We start from the raw sequence: 25,962 nt of genomic DNA on the forward strand, positions 1-25,962 counted from the left end.
TGCTCGGAACGAAGAAATGACCATTACTTTCACACTGGTTGCAATTATTCCTGTTATACGATGGACAAACTGTTGGATTTTTAATGTACTTTATGCTTCTGGCGTTGACTTCTAAGGCCCTATGTATTCGATCTGGCGGAGCAATGGCTCAGTGTTAAGTCTAGGATGCCCGGAACGTAGAAATGGCCGTTACTTTCACACTGGTTGCAATTATTCATTTTATACGATGGAAAAACTGTTGTACATATATCGTATTTTATGCTTCTGGCGATGACTTATAAGGCCCTAACTATTTGATCTGGTGGAGCAGCGCCCTAGGGTGAAGCCTAGCTTGCCCGGAACGTAGAAATGACCATAACTATCAGACTGGTTAAAATTATTCGTTTTATACGATGGAAAGACTGTTGTATTTATATTGTATTTTATAGTTATGGCATTGTGCTCTAGGGCCGTAGCTATTCGATTTGGTTGAGCAACGCCCTAGAGTGAAGCCTAGGTTGCCCGGAACGTAGAAATGACCATAGCTTTCATACTGGTTGCAATTATTCGTTTTATACGATGGAAAAACTGTTGTATTTATTTTGTATTTGGTGCTCCTGGCGTTGACTTCTCAGGCCCTAGCTATTGGATCTGGTGGACTAACGCCCTAGAGTGAAGCCTAGGTTGCCCGTATCGTAGAAATGACCATTACCTTCACACTTCTTGCAATTATACATTTTATACGATGGAAAAACTATTGTACTTATGTTGTATTTTGTTCGTCTGGCGTCGAATTCTAAGTCCCTAGCTATTCGATCTGGTGGAGCAATGCCCTAGAGTGAAGCCTAGGTCACCCGGAACATAGAAATGACCAGTACTTTCACACTGGTTGCAGCTTTCCTGTTATACGATGGAAAACCTGTTGCATTTTTATTGTATTTTATGCTTCTGGAGTTGTATTCAAAGTCCCTAACTATTCGATCTGGAGGAGCAGCGCCCTGGAGTTAAGCCTAGGTAGCCCGGAAAGTAGGAATGACCATAACTTTCACACTGGTTGTAATTATTCGTTTTATACAATGGAAAAGCTGTTGCATTTATATTGTATTTTATGCTTCTGGCATTGACATCTAAGGCCCTAACTATTCGATGTGGTGGAGCTACGCCATAGAGCGAAACCTAGGTTGCTCGGAACGTAGAAATGACCATTACTTTCACACTGGTTGCAATTATTCCTGTTATACGATGGACAAGCTGTTGGATTTTTAATATACTTTATGCTTCTGGCGTTGACTTCTAAGGCCTTATGTATTCGATCCGGCGGAGCAATGGCTCAGTGTTAAGTCTAGGATGCCCGGAACGTAGAAATGGCCGTTACTTTCACACTGGTTGCAATTATTCATTTTATACGATGGAAAAACTGTTGTACATATATCGTATTTTATGCTTCTGGCGATGACTTCTTAGGCCCTAACTATTCGATCTGGTGGAGCAGCGCCCTAGGGTGAAGCCTAGCTTGCCCGGAACGTAGAAATGACCATAACTATCAGACTGGTTGCAATTATTCGTTTTATACGATGGAAAGACTGTTGTATTTATATTGTATTTTATAGTTATGGCATTGTGCTCTAGGGCCGTAGCTATTCGATGTGGTTGAGCAACGCCCTAGAGTGAAGCCTAGGTTGCCCGGAACGTAGAAATGACCATAGCTTTCATACTGGTTGCAATTATTCGTTTTATACGATGGAAAAACTGTTGTATTTATTTTGTATTTGGTGCTCCTGGCGTTGACTTCTCAGGCCCTAGCTATTGGATCTGGTGGACCAACGCCCTAGAGTGAAGCCTAGGTTGCCCGTATCGTAGAAATGACCATTACCTTCACACTTCTTGCAATTATACATTTTATACGATGGAAAAACTATTGTACTTATGTTGTATTTTGTTCGTCTGGCGTCGAATTCTAAGTCCCTAGCTATTCGATCTGGTGGAGCAATGCCCTAGAGTGAAGCCTAGGTCACCCGGAACATAGAAATGACCAGTACTTTCACACTGGTTGCAGCTTTCCTGTTATACGATGGAAAACCTGTTGCATTTTTATTGTATTTTATGCTTCTGGAGTTGTATTCAAAGTCCCTAACTATTCGATCTGGAGGAGCAGTGCCCTGGAGTTAAGCCTAGGTAGCCCGGAAAGTAGGAATGACCATAACTTTCACACTGGTTGTAATTATTCGTTTTATCCGATGGAAAAACTGTTGTATTTATTTTGTGTTTGGTGCTTCTGGCGTTGACTTCTTAGGCCCTAACTTTTCGATATGGTGGAGCAACGCCCTGGAGTGAAGGCTAGGTTGCCCGGAACGTAAAAATGACCATTACCTTCACACTGTTTGCGGTTATTCATTTTATACGATGGTAAAACTGTTGTACTTATGTTGTATTTTATTCTTCTGGCGTTGAATTCTAAGTCCCTAGCTATTCGATCTGGTGGAGCAGCACCCTGGAGTGAAGCCTAGGCTACCCGGAACGTAGAAATGACCAGTACTTTCAAACTGGATGCAGTTATTCCTGTTATACAATGCAAAAACTGTTGCGTTTTTATTGTATTTTATGCTTCTGGCGTTGTATTCAAAGTCCCTGACTATTCGATCTGGTGGAGCAACGCCCAAGAGTGAAACCTAGGTTGCCCGGAACATAGAAATGACCTGTACTTTCACACTGGTTGCAATTATTCCTGTTACACGATGGAAAAACTGTTGTACTTGTGTTGTATTTTATGCTTCTGGCGTTGAATTCTAAGTCCCTAACTATTCCATCTGGTGGAGCAACGCCATAGAGCAAAACCTAGGTTGCTCGGAACGTAGAAATGACCATTACTTTCACACTGGTTCCAATTATACATTTTATACGATGGAAAAACTGTTGTACATATATCGTATTTTATGCTGTTGGCGTTGACTTCTTAGGACCTCACTATTCGATCTGGTTGAGCAACGCCCTAGTGTGAAGCCTAGGTTGCCCGGAACGTAGCAATGACCATAACTATCAGACTGGTTGCAATTATTCGTTTTATAGGATGGAAAGACTGTTGTATTTATTTTGTATTTTATGCTTCTGGCGTTGACTTCTAAGTCCCTAACTATTCGGTGTGGTGGAGCAACGCCCAAGAGTGAAACCTAGGTTGCCCGGAACGTAGAAATGACCATTACTTTCACACTGGATGCAATTATTCGTTTTATCCGATGGAAAAACTGTTGTATTTATTTTGTGTTTGGTGCTTCTGGCGTTGACTTCTTAGGCCCTAACTTTTCGATATGGTGGAGCAACGCCCTGGAGTGAAGGCTAGGTTGCCCGGAACGTAAAAATGACCATTACCTTCACACTGTTTGCGGTTATTCATTTTATACGATGGTAAAACTGTTGTACTTATGTTGTATTTTATTCTTCTGGCGTTGAATTCTAAGTCCCTAGCTATTCGATCTGGTGGAGCAGCACCCTGGAGTGAAGCCTAGGCTACCCGGAACGTAGAAATGACCAGTACTTTCAAACTGGATGCAGTTATTCCTGTTATACATTGCAAAAACTGTTGCATTTTTATCGTATTTTATGCTTCTGGCGTTGTATTCAAAGTCCCTGACTATTCGATCTGGTGGAGCAACGCCCAAGAGTGAAGCCTAGGTTGCCCGGAACATAGAAATGACCTGTACTTTCACACTGGTTGCAATTATTCCTGTTACACGATGGAAAAACTGTTGTACTTGTGTTGTATTTTATGCTTCTGGCGTTGAATTCTAAGTCCCTAACTATTCCATCTGGTGGAGCAACGCCATAGAGCAAAACCTAGGTTGCTCGGAACGTAGAAATGACCATTACTTTCACACTGGTTCCAATTATACATTTTATACGATGGAAAAACTGTTGTACATATATCGTATTTTATGCTGTTGGCGTTGACTTCTTAGGCCCTCACTATTCGATCTGGTTGAGCAACGCCCTAGTGTGAAGCCTAGGTTGCCCGGAACGTAGCAATGACCATAACTATCAGACTGGTTGCAATTATTCGTTTTATAGGATGGAAAGACTGTTGTATTTATTTTGTATTTTATGCTTCTGGCGTTGACTTCTAAGTCCCTAACTATTCGGTGTGGTGGAGCAACGCCCAAGAGTGAAACCTAGGTTGCCCGGAACGTAGAAATGACCATTACTTTCACACTGGTTGCAATTATTCATTTATACGATGGAAAAAGTGTTGTATTTTTATTGTATTTTATGCTTCTGGCGTTGACTTCTAAGTCCCTAGCTATTCGATCTGGTGGAGCAACGCCCTGGAGTTAAGCCTAGGATGCCCGGAACGTAGAAATGACCATAACTTTCACACTGGTTGCAGTTATTCGTTTTATACAATGGAAAAACTGTACTATTTATATTATATTTTATGCTTCGGGAGTCGACATCTAAGGCCGTAGCTATTCGGTGTGGTGGAGCAACGCCCAAGAGTGAAACCTAGGTTGCCCGGAACGTAGAAGTGACCATTACTTTCACACTGGTTGCAATTATTCATGCTATACGATGGAAAAACTGTTGTATTTTTATTGTATTTTATGCTTCTGGCGTTGACTTCTAAGTCCCTAGCTATTCGATCAGGTGGAGCAGTGCTCTCCAGCGAAACCTAGGTTGCCCGGAACGTAGAAATGACCTTTACTTTCACACTGTTTGCAAATATACATTATATATGATGGAAAAGCTGTTGTATTTATATTGTATTTTATGCTTCTGGCGTTGACTTCTTAGGCCCTACCTATTCGATCTGGTGGAACAATGCCCTAGAGTGAAGCCTTGGTTGCCCGGAACGTAGAAATGACCATTACTTCCTCAATGTTTGCAATTATTCATTTTATACAATGGAAAAGCTGTTGTATTTATATTGTATTTTATGCTTCTGGCATTGACATCTAAGGCCCTAACTATTCGATGTGGTGGAGCTACGCCACAGAGCGAAACCTAGGTTGCTCGGAACGTAGAAGTGACCATTACTTTCACACTGGTTGCAATTATTCCTGTTATAAGATGGACAAACTGTTGGATTTTTAATGTACTTTATGCTTCTGGCGTTGACTTCTAAGGCCCCATGTATTCGATCTGGCGGAGCAATGGCTCAGTGTTAAGTCTAGGATGCCCGGAACGTAGAAATGGCCGTTACTTTCACACTGGTTGCAATTATTCATTTTATACGATGGAAAAACTGTTGTACATATATCGTATTTTATGCTTCTGGCGATGACTTATAAGGCCCTAACTATTTGATCTGGTGGAGCAGCGCCCTAGGGTGAAGCCTAGCTTGCCCGGAACGTAGAAATGACCATAACTATCAGACTGGTTAAAATTATTCGTTTTATACGATGGAAAGACTGTTGTATTTATATTGTATTTTATAGTTATGGCATTGTGCTCTAGGGCCGTAGCTATTCGATGTGGTTGAGCAACGCCCTAGAGTGAAGCCTAGGTTGCCCGGAACGTAGAAATGACCATAGCTTTCATACTGGTTGCAATTATTCGTTTTATACGATGGAAAAACTGTTGTATTTATTTTGTGTTTTATGCTTCGGGCGTTAACATCTAAGGCCCTAACTATTCGATCTGGAGGAGCAACGCTCTAGAGTGAAGCCTAGGTTGCCCGGAACGTAGAAATGACCATTACCTTCACACTGCTTGCAATTATACATTTTATACGATGGATAAACTGTGGTACCTGTGTTGTATTTTATTCTTCTGGCGTTGAATTCTAAGTCCATAGCTACTCGAAGTGGTGGAGCAACGCCCAAGCGTGAAGCCTATGTTGCCCGGAACATAGAAATGACCATGTCTTTCACAATGGTTGCAATTATTCCTGTTATACGGTGGAAAAACTGTTGTACTTATATTATATTTTATGCTTCAGGCGTTGACTTCTAAGGCCGTAGCTATTCGATGTGGTGGAGAAACGCCCTAGAGTGAGCCTAGGTTATCCGGAAAGTAGAAATGACCATTACCTCCACACTGTTTGCAACTATTCATTTTATACAGTGGAACATCTGTTGTATTTATATGGCATTTTATGATTCTGGCATTGACTTCTAAGGCCCTAACTATACGTTGTGGTGGAGCAACGCCCTAGAGTGAGGCCTAGGTTGCCCGGAACGTAGAAATGACCATGTCTTTCAGACTGGTTGCAATTATTCCTGTTATACGATGGAAAAACTGTTGTATTTATATTATGTTTTATGCTTCAGACGTTGACTTGTAAGCCGTAGCTATTCGATGTGGTGGAGAAACGCCCTAGAGTGAAGCCTAGGTTTCCCGAAAAGTAGAAATGACCATTACCTCCACACTGTTTGCAATTATTCATTTTATACAATGGAAAAACTGTTGTATTTATATTGTTTTTTATAGTTATGGCGTTGACTTCTCAGGCCGTAGCTATTCGATGTGGTGGAGCAATGCCCTAGAGTGAAGCCTAGGTCACCCGGAACATAGAAATGACCAGTACTTTCACACTGGTTGCAATTACTTCTGTTATACGAGGGAAAAACTTTTTCATTTATATTGCATTTTATGCTTCTGGCGTTGACTTCTTAGGCCCTGACTATTCGATCTGGTGGAGCAACGCCCTAGAGTGAAGCCTAGGTTGCACGGAACGTAGAAATGACCATTACTTCCTCACTGTATGCAATTATTCATTTTATACAATGGAAAAGCTGTTGCATTTATATTGTATTTTATGCTTCTGGCGTTGACTTCTAAGGCCGCAGCTGTTCGATGTGGAGGAGCAACGCCCTAGAGTGAAGCCTAGGTTGCCCGGAACGTAGAAATGACCATACCTTTCAAACTGGTTGCAATTATTCCTGTTATACGATGGACAAACTGCTGGATTTTTAATGTACTTTATGCTTCTGGCGTTGACTTCTAAGGCCCTATGTATTCGATCTGGCGGAGCAATGGCTCAGTGTTAAGTCTAGGATGCCCGGAACGTAGAAATGGCCGTTACTTTCACACTGGTTGCAATTATTCATTTTATACGATGGAAAAACTGTTGTACATATATCGTATTTTATGCTTCTGGCGATGACTTCTTAGGCCCTAACTATTCGATCTGGTGGAGCAGCGCCCTAGGGTGAAGCCTAGCTTGCCCGGAACGTAGAAATGACCATAACTATCAGACTGGTTAAAATTATTCGTTTTATACGATGGAAAGACTGTTGTATTTATATTGTATTTTATAGTTATGGCATTGTGCTCTAGGGCCGTAGCTATTCGATGTGGTTGAGCAACGCCCTGGAGTGAAGCCTAGGTTGCCCGGAACGTAGAAATGACCATTACCTTCACACAGCTTGCGATTATACATTTTATACGATGGATAAACTGTGGTACCTGTGTTGTATTTTATTCTTCTGGCGTTGAATTCTAAGTCCATAGCTATTCGATCTGGTGGAGCAACGCCCTAGAGTGAAGCCTAGGTTACCCGGAACATAGAAATGATCAGTACTTTCACACTGGTTTCAATTATTCCTTTTATACGATGGGAAAACTGTTGTATTTTTATTGTATTTTATGCTTCTGGCGTTGACTTCTAAGTCCCTAGCTATTCGATCTGGTGGAGCAACGCCCTACAGCGGAACTTAGGTTGCCCGGAACGTAGAAATGACCTTTACCTTCACACTGCTTGCAATTATTCCTTTTATACGATGGAAAATCTGTTGTATTTATATTGTATTTTATGCTTCTGGCGTTGACTTCTTAGGCCCTAACTATTCGATCTGGTGGAACAATGCCCTAGAGTGAAGCCTAGTTTGCGCGGAATGTAGAAATGACCATTACCTTCACACTGGTTGCAATTATTCCTTTTATACGATGGAAAAACTGTTGTATTTTTACTGTATTTTATGCTTCAGGCGTTGACTTCTGAGTCCCTAGCTATTCGATCTGGTGGAGCAACGCCCTACAGCGAAACCTAGGTTGCCCGGAACGTAGAAATGACCTTTACTTTCACACTGTTTGCAAATATACATTATATACGGTGGAAAAGCTGTTGTATTTATATTGTATTTTATGCTTCTGGCGTTGACTTCTTAGGCCCTAACTATTCGATCTGGTGGAACAATGCCCTAGTGTGAAGACTAGGTTGCCCGGAACGTTGAAATGACCATAACTTTCACACTGGTTGCAATTATTCGTTTTATACAATGGAAAAACTGTTCTATTAATTTTGTATTTTATGCTTCGGGAGCTGAATTCCATGTCCCTAGCTATTCCATCTGCTGGAGCAATGCCCTACAGTGAAGCCTAGGTTGCCCGGAACGTAGAAATGACCATAGCTTTCACACTGGTTGCAATTATTCCTGTTATACAAGGGAAAAACTGTTGTATTTATATTGTATTTTATGCTTCTGGCGTTGACTTCTTAGGCCCTAACTATTCGGTCTGGTGGAGCAACGCCCTAGAGTGGTGCCTATGTTGCCCGAATCGTAGAGATGACCATTACTTTCACACTGGTTGCAATTATTCATGCTATACGATGGAAAGACTGTTGTATTTATATTGCATTTTATGCTTCTGGCGTTGACTTCTAAGGCCGTAGATATTCGATGAGGTGGAGCAACGCCCTAGAGTGAAGCCTAGGTTGTCCGGAACGTAGAAATGACCATTACTTTCACACTGATTGCAATTATTCCTGTTATACGATGGAAAAACTGTTGTATTTCTATTGTGTTTTATGCTTCTGGCGTTAACTTCTAAGTCCCTAGCTACTCGATCTGGTGGAGCAACGCCCTACAGCGAAACCTAGGTTGCCCGGAACGTAGAAATGACCTTTACTTTCACACTGTTTGCAAATATACATTATATACGATGGAAAAGCTGTTGTATTTATATTGTATTTTATGCTTCTGGCGTTGACTTCTTAGGCTCTAACTATTCGATCTGGTGGAACAATGCCCTAGAGCGAAGCCTAGGTTGCCCGGAACTTCGAAATGACCATAACTTTCACACTGGTTGCAATTATTCGTTTTATACAATGGAAAAACTGTTCTATTTATTTTGTATTTTATGCTTCGGGAGCTGAATTCTAGGTCCCTAGCTATTCGATCTGGTGGAGCAACGGCCTAGAGTGAAGCCTAGGTTACTGGGAACATAGAAATGACCAGTACTTTCACACTGGTTGCAGTTATTCCTGTTATACGATAGAAAAACTGTTGCATTTTAATTGTATTTTATGCCTCTGGCGTTGACTTCTAAGTCCCTAGGTATTCGATCTGGTGGAGCAAGGCCCTGGAGCGAAGCCTAGGTAGCCCTGAACGTAGAAATGACCATTACCTTCACACTTCTTGCTATTATACATTTCATACGATGGAAAAACTGTTGTACTTATGTTGTATTTTGTTCTTCTGGCGTTGAATTCTAAGTCCCTAGCTATTCGATCTGGTGGAGCAATGCCCTAGTGTGAAGCCTAGGATGCCCGGAACGTAGAAATGACCATACCTTTCACACTGGTTGCAATTATTCCTGTTATACAAGGGAATAACTGTTGTATTTATATTGCAGTTTATGCTTCTGGCGTTGACTTCTTAGGCCCTAACTATTCGACCTGGTGGAACAAGGCTCTAGAGTGAAGCCTAGGTTGCCCGGAACGAAGAAAGGACCATAACATTCATACTGATTGCAATTATTCGTATTATACGATGGAAAATTTGTTGTATTTATATTGTATTTTAACCATCTGGCGTTGACTTCTAAGGCCGCAGCTATTCGATCTGGTGGAGCAACGCTCTAGAGTGAAGCCTAGGTTGCCGGGAACTTTGAAAAGACCATCACCTTCACTCTGGTTGCAATTATTCCTGTTATACGATGGAAAAACTGTTGTATCTATTTTGTATTTTAAGCTTCTGGCGTTGACTTCTTAGGTCCTAACTATTCGATCTGGGGGAACCACGCCCTAGACTGAAGCCTAGGTTGCCCGGAACTTAAAAATGACCATTACTTTCACACTGGTTGCAATTATTCCTGTTATACGATGGAAAAACTGTTGTATTTATATTGTATTTTATGCTTCTGGTGTAGACTTCATAGGCCCTAGCTATTCCATCTGGTGGTGCAACGCTCTAGGGTGAAGCCTAGGTTGTCCGTAACGTAGAAGTGACCGTAGCTTTCACACTGGTTGCAATTATTCCTGTTATACAAGGGAAAAACTGTTGTATTTATATTGTATTTTATGCTTCTGGCGTAGACTTCTTAGGCCCTAACTATTCGATCTGCTGGAGCAACGCCCTAGAGAGAAGCCTAGATTTCCCGGAACGTAGAAATGACCATTACCTTCAGGCATGTTGCAATTGTTCCTGTTATACGATGAAAGGACTGTTGTATTTTTCTTGTGTTTTATGCGTCTGAAGTTGTTTTCTAAGTCCCTAAGTATTCGACCTGGTAGAGCAACGCCCTAGAGTGGAGCCTAGGTTGCACGCAACGTAGAAATGCCTATTACTTTCACACTGGTTGTAATTATTCCTGTTATACGATGGAATAACTGTTGTATTTATATTGTATTTTATGCTTCTGGCGTTGACTTCTAAGGCCGCAGCTATTCGATGTGGTGGAGCAACGCCCTACAGTGAAGCCTAGGTTGCCTGTAACGTAGAAATGACCATACCTTTCACACTGATTACAATTATTCCTGTTATACGGTGGAAAAACTGTTGTATTTCTATTGTGTTTTATGCTTCTGGCGTTAACTTCTAAGTACCTAGCTACTCGATCTGGTGGAGCAACGCCCTACAGCGAAACCTAGGTTGTCCGGAACGTAGAAATGACCATACCTTTCACACTGGTTGCAATTATTCCTGGTATACAAGGGAACAACTGTTGTATTTATATTGCAGTTTAAGCTTCTGGCGTTGACTTCTTAGGCCCTAACTATCCGATCTGGTGGAACAATGCCCTAGAGTGAAGCCTAGGTTGCCCGGAACTTCGAAATGAGCATAACTTTCACACTGGTTGCAATTATTCGTTTTATACAATGGAAAAACTGTTCTATTCATTTTGTATTTTATGCTTCGGGAGCTGAATTCTAGGTCCCTAGCTATTCGATCTGGTGGAGCAACGGCCTAGAGTGAAGCCTAGGTTACCGGGAACATAGAAATGACCAGTACTTTCACACTGGTTGCAGTTATTCCTGTTATACGATGGAAAAACTGTTGCATTTTAATTGTATTTTATGCCTCTGGCGTTGACTTCTAAGTCCCTAGGTATTCGATCTGGTGGAGCAAGGCCCTGGAGCGAAGCCTAGGTAGCCCGGAACGTAGAAATGGCCATTACCTTCACACTTCTTGCTATTATACATTTCATACGATGGAAAAACTGTTGTACTTATGTTGTATTTTGTTCTTCTGGCGTTGAATTCTAAGTCCCTAGCTATTCGATCGGGTGGAGCAATGCCCTAGTGTGAAGCCTAGGTTGCCCGGAACGTAGAAATGACCATACCTTTCACACTGGTTGCAATTATTCCTGTTATACAAGGGAATAACTGTTGTATTTATATTGCAGTTTATGCTTCTGGCGTTGACTTCTTAGGCCCTAACTATTCGACCTGGTGGAACAAGGCTCTAGAGTGAAGCCTAGGTTGCCCGGAACGAAGAAAGGACCATAACATTCATACTGATTGCAATTATTCGTATTATACGATGGAAAATTTGTTGTATTTATATTGTATTTTAACCATCTGGCGTTGACTTCTAAGGCCGCAGCTATTCGATCTGGTGGAGCAACGCTCTAGAGTGAAGCCTAGGTTGCCGGGAACTTTGAAAAGACCATCACCTTCACTCTGGTTGCAATTATTCCTGTTACACGATGGAAAAACTGTTGTATCTATTTTGTATTTTATGCTTCTGGCGTTGACTTCTTAGGTCCTAACTATTCGATCTGGTGGAACCACGCCCTAGACTGAAGCCTAGGTCGCCCGAAACGTAGAAATGACCATTACTGTCACTCTGGTTGCAATTATTCATGCTATACGATGGATAAACTGTCGTATTTTTATTGTATTTTATGCTTCTGGCGTTGACTTCTTAGGCCCTAACTATTCGATCTGGTGGAGCAACGCCCTGGAGTGAAGCCTGGGTTGCGCGTAACGTAGAAATGACCATTACCTTCACACTGTTTGCAAATATACATTATATACGATGGAAAAGCTGCTGTATCTATTTTGTATTTTATGCTTCTGGCGCTGACTTCTTAGGTCCTAACTATTGGATCTGGTGGAGCAACGCCCAGAGTTGAAGTCTAGGTTGCGCGGAACGTAGAAGTGACCATAGATTTCACACTGGTTTCAATTATTCGTTTTATACAATGGAAAAACTGTTGTATTTATTTTGTATTTGGTGCTTCTGTCGTTGACTTCTTAGGCCCTAACCATTGGATCCGGTGGACCAACGCCCTCGACTGAACCCTAGGTTGCCCGGAACCTGGTAATGACAATCACTTTCACATTTGATGCAATTATTCCCGTTATACGATGGAAAAACTGTTGTATTTTTATTGCATTTGGGCTTCGGGCGTTGACTTTTAGGGCCCTAGCTATTCGATCTGGTGGAGCAACGCCCTAGAGCGCAACCTGGATTGCCCGGAACGTAGAAATGACCTGTACTTTCGCACTGATTGCAATTATTCCTGTTATACGATTGAAAAACTGTAGTACTTATGTTGTATTTTATGCTTCTGGCGTCGAATTCTAAGTCCCTATATATTCGATCTGGTGGAGGAACGCCCTAGAGTGAAGCCTCGGCTGCCCGGAACGTAGAAATGACTGTTACTTTCATACTGTTTGCAGAGATACATTATATACGATGGAAAAGCTGGTGAATTTATGTTGTATTTTAAGCTTATGGCGTTGACTTCTTAGGTCCTAACTATTTGATCTGGTGGAGCAGCGGCCTAGAGTGAAGCCTAGGTTGCCCGGAAAGTAGAAATGACCTGTACTTTCACACTTGTTGCAGTTATTCCTGTTATACGATGGAAAAACTGTTGCATTTTTATTGCATTTTATGCTCCTGTCGTTGAATTCTAAGTCCCTAACTATGCGATCTGGTGGAGAAACGCCCTACAGTTAAACCTAGGTTGCCCGGAACGTAGAAATGACCTTTACTTTCACACTGTTTGCAAATATACAGTATATACGATGGAAAAACAGTTGTATCTATTTTGTATTTTATGCTTCTGGCGCTGACTTCTTAGGTCCTAACTATTGTATATGGTGGATCAACGCCCTAGAGTGAAGCCTAGGTCGCCCGAAACGTAGAAATGACCATTACTGTCACTCTGGTTGCAATTATTCATGCTATACGATGGATAAACTGTCGTATTTTTATTGTATTTTATGCTTCTGGCGTTGACTTCTTAGGCCCTAACTATTCGATCTGGTGGAGCAACGCCCTGGAGTGAAGCCTGGGTTGCGCGTAACGTAGAAATGACCATTACCTTCACACTGTTTGCAAATATACATTATATACGATGGAAAAGCTGCTGTATCTATTTTGTATTTTATGCTTCTGGCGCTGACTTCTTAGGTCCTAACTATTGGATCTGGTGGAGCAACGCCCAGAGTTGAAGTCTAGGTTGCGCGGAACGTAGAAGTGACCATAGATTTCACACTGGTTTCAATTATTCGTTTTATACAATGGAAAAACTGTTGTATTTATTTTGTATTTGGTGCTTCTGTCGTTGACTTCTTAGGCCCTAACCATTGGATCCGGTGGACCAACGCCCTCGGCTGAACCCTAGGTTGCCCGGAACCTGGTAATGACCATCACTTTCACATTTGTTGCAATTATTCCGGTTATACGATGGAAAAACTGTTGTATTTTTATTGCATTTGGGCTTCGGGCGTTGACTTTTAGGGCCCTAGCTATTCGATCTGGTGGAGCAACGCCCTAGAGCGAAACCTGGATTGCCCGGAACGTAGAAATGACCTGTACTTTCGCACTGGTTGCAATTATTCCGGTTATACGATTGAAAAACTGTAGTACTTATGTTGTATTTTATGCTTCTGGCGTCGAATTCTAAGTCCCTAACTATTCGATCTGGTGGAGGAACGCCCTCGAGTGAAGCCTCGGCTGCCCGGAACGTAGAAATGACTGTTACTTTCATACTGTTTGCAAAGATACATTATATACGATGGAAAAGCTGGTGAATTTATATTGTATTTTAAGCTTATGGCGTTGACTTCTTAGGCCCTAACTATACGATCTGGTGGAGCAACGCCCTGGAGTGAAGCCTGGGTTGCGCGTAACGTAGAAATGACCATTACCTTCACACTGTTTGCAAATATACATTATATAAGATGGAAAAGTTGCTGTATCTATTTTGTATTTTATGCTTCTGGCGCTGACTTCTTAGGTCCTAACTATTGGATCTGGTGGAGCAACGCCCAGTGGTGAAGTCTAGGTTGCGCGGAACGTAGAAATGACCATGATTTTCACACTGGTTTCAATTATTCGTTTTATATAATGGAAAAACTGTTGTATTTATTTTGTGTTTGGTGCTTCTGTCGTTGACTTCTTAGGCCCTAACTATTGGATCCGGTGGACCAACGCCCTCGAGTGAACGCTAGGTTGCCCGGAACCTGGTAACGACCATCACTTTCACATTTGTTGCAATTACTCCCGTTATACGATGGAAAAACTGTTCTATCTATTTTGTATTTCATGCTTCGGGCGTTGACTTCTAAGTCTCTAACTATTCGATCTGATGGAGCAACGCCCTACAGTTAAGCCTAGGTTGCCCGGAAAGTAGAAATGACCTTTACTTTCACTCTGTTTGCAAATAGACATTGTATACGGTGGAAAAGATGTTGTATTTATTGTGTATTTTATGCTTCTGGCGTTGACTTCTCAGGCCCTACCTATTCGATCTGGTGGAACAACACCCTACAGTGAAGCTTAGGCTGCCCGGAACGTAGAAATGACCTTTACTTTCATACTGTTTGCATATATACATTATATACGATGGACAAGCTGTTGTATTTATATTGTATTTTGTGCATCTGGCGTTGTCTTCTTAGGCCCTAACTATTCGGTCTGGTGGAGCAACGCCCTAGGGTGAAGCCTAGGTTGCCCGGAACGTAGAAATGACCATAACTATCAGACTGGTTGCAATTATTCGTTTTATACGATGGAAAGACCACTGTATTTATATTGTATTTTATAGTTATGGCGTTGTCTTCTAGGGCCGTAGCTATTCGATGTGGTTGAGCAACGCCCAAGAGTGAAGCCTAGGTTGAACGGAACGTAGAAGTGACCATAGCTTTCATACTGGTTGCAATTATTCGTTTTATAGGATGGAAAGACTGTTGTATTTATTTTGTATTTTATGCTTCTGGCGTTGACTTCTAAGTCCCTAACTATTCGGTGTGGTGGAGCAACGCCCTAGTGTGAAGCCTAGGTTGCCCGTAACGTAGCAATGACCATAACTATCAGACTGGTTGCAATTATTCGTTTTATAGGATGGAAAAACTGTTGTATTTTTATTTTATTTTAGGCTTCTGTCGTTGACTTCTAAGTCCCTAGCTATTCGATCTGGTGGAGCAACGCCCTAGAGTGAAGCCTAGGTTGCCCGGAACGTAGAAATGACCATCACCTTCACTCTGGTTGCCATTATTCCTGTTATACGATGGAAAAACTTTTGTATTTATATTATATTTTATGCTTCAGGCGTTGACTTCTTAGGCCCTAACTTTTCGATCTGGTGGAGCAACGCCCTAGAGTGAAGTCTAGGTTGCACGGAACGTAGAAATGCCCATTTCTTTCACACTGTTTGCAAATAGACATTGTATACGGTGGAAAAGATGTTGTATTTATTGTGTATTTTATGCTTCTGGCGTTGACTTCTCAGGCCCTACCTATTCGATCTGGTGGAACAACACCCTACAGTGAAGCTTAGGCTGCCCGGAACGTAGAAATGACCTTTACTTTCATACTGTTTGCATATATACATTATATACGATGGACAAGCTGTTGTATTTATATTGTATTTTGTGCATCTGGCGTTGTCTTCTTAGGCCCTAACTATTCGGTCTGGTGGAGCAACGCCCTAGGGTGAAGCCTAGGTTGCCCGGAACGTAGAAATGACCATAACTATCAGACTGGTTGCAATTATTCGTTTTATACGATGGAAAGACCACTGTATTTATATTGTATTTTATAGTTATGGCGTTGTCTTCTAGGGCCGTAGCTATTCGATGTGGTTGAGCAACGCCCAAGAGTGAAGCCTAGGTTGAACGGAACGTAGAAGTGACCATAGCTTTCATACTGGTTGCAATTATTCGTTTTATAGGATGGAAAGACTGTTGTATTTATTTTGTATTTTATGCTTCTGGCGTTGACTTCTAAGTCCCTAACTATTCGGTGTGGTGGAGCAACGCCCTAGTGTGAAGCCTAGGTTGCCCGTAACGTAGCAATGACCATAACTATCAGACTGGTTGCAATTATTCGTTTTATAGGATGGAAAAACTGTTGTATTTTTATTTTATTTTAGGCTTCTGTCGTTGACTTCTAAGTCCCTAGCTATTCGATCTGGTGGAGCAACGCCCTAGAGTGAAGCCTAGGTTGCCCGGAACGTAGAAATGACCATCACCTTCACTCTGGTTGCCATTATTCCTGTTATACGATGGAAAAACTGTTGTATTTATATTATATTTTATGCTTCAGGCGTTGACTTCTTAGGCCCTAACTTTTCGATCTGGTGGAGCAACGCCCTAGAGTGAAGTCTAGGTTGCACGGAACGTAGAAATGCCCATTTCTTTCACACTGGTTGTAATTATTCCTGTTATAATATGGAATAACTGCTCTATTTTTATTTCATTTTATGCTTCTGGCGTTGACTTCTTAGGCCCTAACTTTTCGATCTGGTGGAGCGACGCCCTGGAGTGAAGCCTAGGTTGCCCGGAACGTAGAAATGACAATTACCTTCACACTATTTGCGATTATTCATTTTATACGATGGTAAAACTGTTGTACTTATGTTGTATTTTATTCTTCTGGCGTTGAATTCTAAGTCCCTAGCTATCCGATCTGGTGGGGCAACGCCCTGGAGTTAAGCCTAGAATGCCCGGAACGTAGAAATGACCATAACTTTCACACTGGTTGCAGTTATTCGTTTTATACAATGGAAAAACTGTACTATTTATTTTATATTTTATGCTTCGGGAGTCGACATCTAAGGCCGTAGCTATTCGGTGTGGTGGAGCAACGCCCAAGAGTGAAACCTAGGTTGCCCGGAACGTAGAAGTGACCATTACTTTCACACTGGTTGCAATTATTCGTTTTATACAATGGAAAAACCGTTCTACTTATTTTGTATTTTATGCTTCGGGCGTTGACTTCTAAGGCCCTAACTATTCGACCTGGTGGAACAACGCCCTAGAGTGAAGCCTAGGTTGCCCGGAACGTAGAAATGGCCTTTACTTTCACACTGTTTGCAAATATACATTATATACGATGGAAGAGCTGTTGTATTTATATTGTATTTTATGCTTCTGGAGTTGACTTCTTAGGCCCTACCTATTCGATCGGGTGGAACAACTCCCTAGAGTGAAGCCTAGGTTGACCGGACCGTAGAAATGACCTTTACTTTCACACTGGTTGCAATTATTCGTTTTATCCGATGGAAAAACTGTTGTATTTATTTTGTGTTTGGTGCTTCTGGCGTTGACTTCTTAGGCCCTAACTTTTCGATCTGGTGGAGCGACGCCCTGGAGTGAAGCCTAGGTTGCCCGGAACGTAAAAATGACCATTACCTTCACACTGTTTGCGGTTATTCATTTTATACGATGGTAAAACTGTTGTACTTATGTTGTATTTTATTCTTCTGGCGTTGAATTCTAAGTCCCTAGCTATTCGATCTGGTGGAGCAGCACCCTGGAGTGAAGCCTAGGCTACCCGGAACGTAGAAATGACCAGTACTTTCAAACTGGTTGCAGTTATTCCTGTTATACAATGCAAAAACTGTTGCATTTTTATTGTATTTTATGCTTCTGGCGTTGTATTCAAAGTCCCTGACTATTCGATCTGGTGGAGCAACGCCCAAGAGTGAAGCCTAGGTTGCCCGGAACATAGAAATGACCTGTACTTTCACACTGGTTGCAATTATTCCTGTTACACGATGGAAAAACTGTTGTACTTATGTCGTATTTTATGCTTCTGGCGTTGAATTCTAAGTCCCTAACTATTCCATCTGGTGGAGCAACGCCATAGAGCAAAACCTAGGTTGCTCGGAACGTAGAAATGACCATTACTTTCACACTGGTTCCAATTATACATTTTATACGATGGAAAAACTGTTGTACATATATCGTATTTTATGCTGTTGGCGTTGACTTCTTAGGCCCTCACTATTCGATCTGGTTGAGCAACGCCCTAGTGTGAAGCCTAGGTTGCCCGGAACGTAGCAATGACCATAACTATCAGACTGGTTGCAATTATTCGTTTTATAGGATGGAAAGACTGTTGTATTTATTTTGTATTTTATGCTTCTGGCGTTGACTTCTAAGTCCCTAACTATTCGGTATGGTGGAGCAACGCCCAAGAGTGAAACCTAGGTTGCCCGGAACGTAGAAATGACCATTACTTTCACACTGGTTGCAATTATTCATTTATACGATGGAAAAAGTGTTGTATTTTTATTGTATTTTATGCTTCTGGCGCTGACTTCTAAGTCCCTAGCTATTCGATCTGGTGGAGCAGCGCTCTACAGCGAAACCTAGGTTGCCCGGAACGTAGAAATGATCATTACTTTCACACTGTTTGCAAATATACATTATATACGATGGAAAAGCTGTTGTATTTATATTGTATTTTATGCTTCTGGCGTTGTCTTCTTAGGCACTAACTATTCGATCTGATGGAGGAATGCTCCAGAGTAAAGCCTAGGTTGCTCGGAACGTATAAATGACCATAACTTTCATACTGATTGCAATTATTCGTTTTATACGATGGAAAAGCTGTTGTATTTTTATTGTCTTTTGTGCTGCTGGCGTTGACTTGTTAGGTCCTAGCTATTCGAACTGGTGGAGCAACGCCCTAGAGGGAAGCCTAGATTGCCCGGAACGTAGAATTGACCATTACTTTCACTCTGGTTGCAATTAATCATGCTATACGATGGAAAAACTGTTATATTTTTATTGTATTTTATGCTTCTGGCGTTGACTTCTTAGGCCCTAACTCTTCGATCTGGTGGAGCAACGCCCTAGAGTGAAGTCTAGGTTGCACGGAACGTAGAAATGACCATTACCTTCAGGCTTGTTGCAACTATTCCTGTTATACGATGAAAAAAATGTTGTATTTTTATTGTATTTTATGCTTCAGGCGTTGACTTCTAAATCCCCAACGAGTCGATGTGGTTGAGAAACGCCCTAGAGCAAAACCTAGGTTGCCCGGAACGTAGAAATGACCATCACATTCACTCTGGTTGCAATTATTCCTGATATACGATGGAAAAGCTGTTGTATCCTTATTGTATTTTATGCTTCTGTCGTTGACTTCTTAGGCCCTAACTATTGGATCTGGTGGACCAACGCCCTAGAGTGAAGCCTAGGTTGCCCGGAACGTGGGAATGACCATCACGTTCGCATTTGTTGCAATTATTCCCGTTATACGATGGAAAAACTGTTGTATTTTTATTGTATTTTATGTTTCGGGCGTTGACTTCTTTGGCCCTAACTATTGGATCTGGTAGACCAACGCCCTAGAGTGAAGCCTAGGTTGCCCGGAACGTGGAAATGACCATCACGTTCACATTTGTTGCAATTACTCCCGTTATACGATGGAAAAACTGTTGTATTTTTATTGTATTTTATGCTTCTGGCGTTGACTTCTAAGTCACTAGCTATTCGATCTGGTGGAGGAACGCCCTGGAGTTAAGCCTAGAATGCCCGGAACGTAGAAATGACCATAACTTTCACACTGGTTGCAGTTATTCGTTTTATACAATGGAAAAACTGTACTATTTATTTTATATTTTATGCTTCGGGAGTCGACATCTAAGGCCGTAGCTATTCGGTGTGGTGGAGCAACGCCCAAGAGTGAAACCTAGGTTGCCCGGAACGTAGAAGTGACCATTACTTTCACACTGGTTGCAATTATTCGTTTTATACAATGGAAAAACCGTTCTACTTATTTTGTATTTTATGCTTCGGGCGTTGACTTCTAAGGCCCTAACTATTCGACCTGGTGGAACAACGCAATAGAGTGAAGCCTAGGTTGCCCGGAACGTAGAAATGGCCTTTACTTTCACACTGTTTGCAAATATACATTATATACGATGGAAAAGCTGTTGTATTTATATTGTATTTTATGCTTCTGGAGTTGACTTCTTAGGCCCTACCTATTCGATCGGGTGGAACAACTCCCTAGAGTGAAGCCTAGGTTGCCCGGACCGTAGAAATGACCTTTACTTTCACACTGGATGCAATTATTCGTTTTATCCGATGGAAAAACTGTTGTATTTATTTTGTGTTTGGTGCTTCTGGCGTTGACTTCTTAGGCCCTAACTTTTCGATATGGTGGAGCAACGCCCTGGAGTGAAGGCTAGGTTGCCCGGAACGTAAAAATGACCATTACCTTCACACTGTTTGCGGTTATTCATTTTATACGATGGTAAAACTGTTGTACTTATGTTGTATTTTATTCTTCTGGCGTTGAATTCTAAGTCCCTAGCTATTCGATCTGGTGGAGCAGCACCCTGGAGTGAAGCCTAGGATTCCCGGAACGTAGAAATGACCAGTACTTTCAAACTGGATGCAGTTATTCCTGTTATACAATGCAAAAACTGTTGCATTTTTACTGTATTTTATGCTTCTGGCGTTGTATTCAAAGTCCCAGACTATTCGATCTGGTGGAGCAACGCCCAAGAGTGAAGCCTAGGTTGCCCGGAACATAGAAATGACCTGTACTTTCACACTGGTTGCAATTATTCCTGTTACACGATGGAAAAACTGTTGTACTTGTGTTGTATTTTATGCTTCTGGCGTTGAATTCTAAGTCCCTAATTATTCCATCTGGTGGAGCAACGCCATAGAGCAAAACCTAGGTTGCTCGGAACGTAGAAATGACCATTACTTTCACACTGGTTCCAATTATACATTTTATACGGTGGCAAAACTGTTGTACATATATCGTATTTTATGCTGTTGGCGTTGACTTCTTAGGCCCTCACTATTCGATCTGGTTGAGCAACGCCCTAGTGTGAAGCCTAGGTTGCCCGGAACGTAGCAATGACCATAACTATCAGACTGGTTGCAATTATTCGTTTTATAGGATGGAAAGACTGTTGTATTTATTTTGTATTTTATGCTTCTGGCGTTGACTTCTAAGTCCCTAACTATTCGGTGTGGTGGAGCAACGCCCAAGAGTGAAACCTAGGTTGCGCGGAACGTAGAAATGACCATTACTTTCACACTGGTTGCAATTATTCATTTATACGATGGAAAAAGTGTTGTATTTTTATTGTATTTTATGCTTCTGGCGTTGACTTCTAAGTCCCTAGCTATTCGATCTGGTGGAGCAGCGCTCTACAGCGAAACCTAGGTTGCCCGGAACGTAGAAATGATCATTACTTTCACACTGTTTGCAAATATACATTATATACGATGGAAAAGCTGTTGTATTTATATTGTATTTTATGCTTCTGGCGTTGTCTTCTTAGGCACTAACTATTCGATCTGATGGAGGAATGCTCCAGAGTAAAGCCTAGGTTGCCCGGAACGTATAAATGACCATAACTTTCATACTGATTGCAATTATTCGTTTTATACGATGGAAAAGCTGTTGTATTTTTATTGTCTTTTATGCTTCTGGCGTTGACTTCTAAGTCCCTAGCTATTCGATCTGGTGGAGCAACGCCCTGGAGTTAAGCCTAGGATGCCCGGAACGTAGAAATGACCATAACTTTCACACTGGTTGCAGTTATTCGTTTTATACAATGGAAAAACTGTACTATTTATTTTACATTTTATGCTTCGGGAGTCGACATCTAAGGCCGTAGCTATTCGGTGTGGTGGAGCAACGCCCAAGAGTGAAACCTAGGTTGCCCGGAACGTAGAAGTGACCATTACTTTCACACTGGTTGCAATTATTCATGCTATACGATGGAAAAACTGTTGTATTTTTATTGTATTTTATGCTTCTGGCGTTGACTTCTAAGTCCCTAGCTATTCGATCAGGTGGAGCAGCGCTCTCCAGCGAAACCTAGGTTGCCCGGAACGTAGAAATGACCTTTACTTTCACACTGTTTGCAAATATACATTATATATGATGGAAAAGCTGTTGTATTTATATTGTATTTTATGCTTCTAGAGTGAAGCCTTGGTTGCCCGGAACGTAGAAATGACCATTACTTCCTCACTGTTTGCAATTATTCATTTTATACAATGGAAAAGCTGTTGTATTTATATTGTATTTTATGCTTCTGGCATTGACATCTAAGGCCCTAACTATTCGATGTGGTGGAGCTACGCCACAGAGCGAAACCTAGGTTGCTCGGAACGTAGAAGTGACCATTACTTTCACACTGGTTGCAATTATTCCTGTTATAAGATGGACAAACTGTTGGGTTTTTAATGTACTTTATGCTTCTGGCGTTGACTTCTAAGGCCCTATGTATTCGATCTGGCGGAGCAATGGCTCAGTGTTAAGTCTAGGATGCCCGGAACGTAGAAGTGGCCGTTACCTTCACACTGGTTGCAATTATGCCTGTTATACGATGGAAAAACTGTTGTACTTATATTATATTTTATGCTTCTGGCGTTGACTTCTTAGGCCCTAACTATTAGATCTGGTGGAGCCGCGCCCTAGAGTGAAGCCTAGGTTGCCCGGGACGTAGAAATGACAATAACTATCAGACTGGTTGCAATTATTCGTTTTATACGATGGAAAGACTGTTGTATTTATATTGTATTTTATAGTTATGGCGTTGCGTTCTAGGGCCGTAGCTATTCGATGTGGTTGAGCAACGCCCTAGAGTGAAGCCTAGGTTGCCCGGAACGTAGAAATGACCATTGCCTTCATACTGGTAGCAATTATTCGTTTTATACGATGGAAAAACTGTTGTGTTTATCTTGTATTTGGTGTTCCTGGCGTTGACATCTTAGGCCCTAGCTATTGGATCTGGTGGACCAACGCCCTAGAGTGAAGCCTAGGTTGCCCGTATCGTAGAAATGACCATTACCTTCACACTTCTTGCAATTATACATTTTATACGATGGAAAAACTATTGTACTTATGTGGTATTTTGTTCTTTTGGCGTCGAATTCTAAGTCCCTAGCTATTCGATCTGGTGGAGCAACGCCCTACAGCGAAACCTAGGTTGCCCGGAACGTAGAAATACCCATAACTTTCATACTGTTTGCAATTATTCGTTTTACACCGTGGAAAAACTGTTGTATTTATATTGTATTTTATGCGTCTGGAGTTGTTTTCTAAGGCCCTAACTATTCGACCTGTTGGACCAACGCCCTAGAGTAAAGCCTAGGTTGCCCGGAACGTAGAAATGACCATCACTTTCACACTGGTTGCTATTATTCCTGTTATGCGATGGAAAAACTGTTGTATTTATATTGTATTTTATGCTTCTGGCGTTGACTTCTAAGGCCGTAGCTATTCGATCTGGTATAGCAACGCCCTAGAGTTAAGTCTAGGATGCCCGGAACGTAGAAATGGCCATTGCATTCACACTGGTTGCAATTATTCGTATTATACGATGGAAAAACTGTTGTATTTACATTGTATTTTATGCTTCTGGTGTAGACATCTTAGGCCCTAGCTATTCGATCTGGAGGAACAACGCCCTAGAGTGAAGCCTAGGTTGCCCGGGACGTAGAAATGACCATCACTTTCACTCTGGTTGCAATTATTCCTGTTATACGATTGAAAGACTGTTGTACCTATTTTGTTTTTTATGCTTCTGGCGTTGACTTCTTAGGTCCTAACTATTGGATCTGGTGGAGCAACGCCCTCTGATGAAGCCCAGGTTGCCCGGAACGTAGAAATGACCATAAATTTCATATTGATTGCAATTATTCGTATTATACGATGGAAAATCTGTTGTATTTATATTGTATTTTAACCTTCTGGCGTTGACTTCTAAGGCCATAGCTATTCGATGTGGTGCAGCAACGCCCTGGAGTGAAGCCTAGGTTGCACGGAACGTAGAAATACCCATTACTTCCACACTGTTTGCAATTATTCCTGTTATACGATGGAAAAACTGTTGTATTTCTATTTTATTTTATGCTTCTGGCGTTGACTTCTTAGGCCCTAACTATTTGACCTGGTGGAGCAACGCTCTAGAGAGAAGCCTTGATTGCCCGGAACGTAGAAGTGACCATTACCTTCTGGCTTGTTGCAATTATTCCTGTTGTACGATGAAAAAGCCGCTGTATTTTTATTGTATTTTATGCGTCTGGAGTTGTATTCTAAGGCCGTAACTATTCGATGTGGTGGAGCAACGCCCTAGAGCGAAACCTAGGTTGCCCTGAACGTAGAAATGACCATTACTTTCACACTGGTTGCAATTATTCCTGTTATACGGTGGACAAACTGGTGGATTTTTATTGTACGTTATGCTTCTGGCGTTGACTTCTTAGGCCCTAACTATCGGATCTGGTGGAGCAACGCCTCCAGTGAAGCCTAGGTTGCCCGGAACGTAGAAATGACCATAACCTTCATACTGAGTGCAATTATTCGTCTTATACGATGGAAAAGCTGTTGGACTTATATTGTATGTTATGCCTCTGGCGTTGACTCCTAAGGTCGTAGCTATTCGATGTGGTGGAGCAATGCCCTAGTGTGAAGCCTAGGTTGCCCGGAACGTAGAAATGACCATACCTTTCACACTGGTTGCAGTTATTCCTGTTATACAAGGGAATAACTGTTGTATTTATATTGCAGTTTATGCTCCTGGCGTTGACTTCTTAGGCCCTAACTATTCGATCTTGTGGAGCAACGCCGTAGAGTGAAGCCTAGGGTGCCCGGAACGTAGAAATGGCCATTGCTTTCACACTGGTTGCAATTATTCGTATTATACGATGGAAAAACTGTTGTATTTATATTGTATTTTATGCTTCTGGAGTTGTTTTCTAAGGCCCTAACTATTCGACCTGGTGGACCAACGCCCTAGAGTGAAGCCTAGGTTGCCCGGAACGTAGAACTGACCATAACTTTCACACTGGTTGCAATTATTCGTTTTATACCGTGGGAAAACTGTTGTATTTATAATGTATTTTATGCGTCTGGAGTTGTTTTCTAAGGCCCTAACTATTCGACCTGGTGGAGCAACGCCCTAGAGAGAAGCCTAGATTTCCCGGAACGTAGAAATGACCATTACCTTCAGGCATGTTGCAATTGTTCCTGTTACAGGATGAAGGAACTGTTGTATTTTTCTTGTGTTTTATGCGTCTGGAGTTGTTTTCTAAGGCCCTAACTATTCGACTTGGTGGAGCAACGCCCTAGATGAAGCCTAGGTTGCACGGAACGTAGAAATGCCCATTACTTTCACACTGCTTGTAATTATTCCTGTTATATGATGGAATAACTGTTGTATTTATATTTTATTTTATGCTTCTGGCGTTGACGTCTTAGGCCCTAGCTATTTGATCTGGTGGTGCAACGCTCTAGGGTGAAGCCTAGGTTGCCCGGAACTTAGAAGTGACCATCACCTTCACTCTGGTTGCTATTATTCCTGTTATACGATGGAAAAATTGTTGTATTTTTATTGTATTTTATGCTTCGGGCGTTGACTTCTAAGGCCGTAGCTATTCGATCTGGTATAGCAACGCCCTAGAGTTAAGTCTAGGATGCCCGGAACGTAGAAATGGCCATTGCATTCACACTGGTTGCAATTATTCGTATTATACGATGGAAAAACTGTTGTATTTACATTGTATTTTATGCTTCTGGTGTAGACATCTTAGGCCCTAGCTAT

Source organism: Calliopsis andreniformis, unplaced genomic scaffold (genome assembly GCF_051401765.1).
Source record: "Calliopsis andreniformis isolate RMS-2024a unplaced genomic scaffold, iyCalAndr_principal scaffold0001, whole genome shotgun sequence".
In the NCBI taxonomy this organism is placed as follows: Eukaryota; Metazoa; Arthropoda; class Insecta; order Hymenoptera; family Andrenidae; genus Calliopsis; species Calliopsis andreniformis.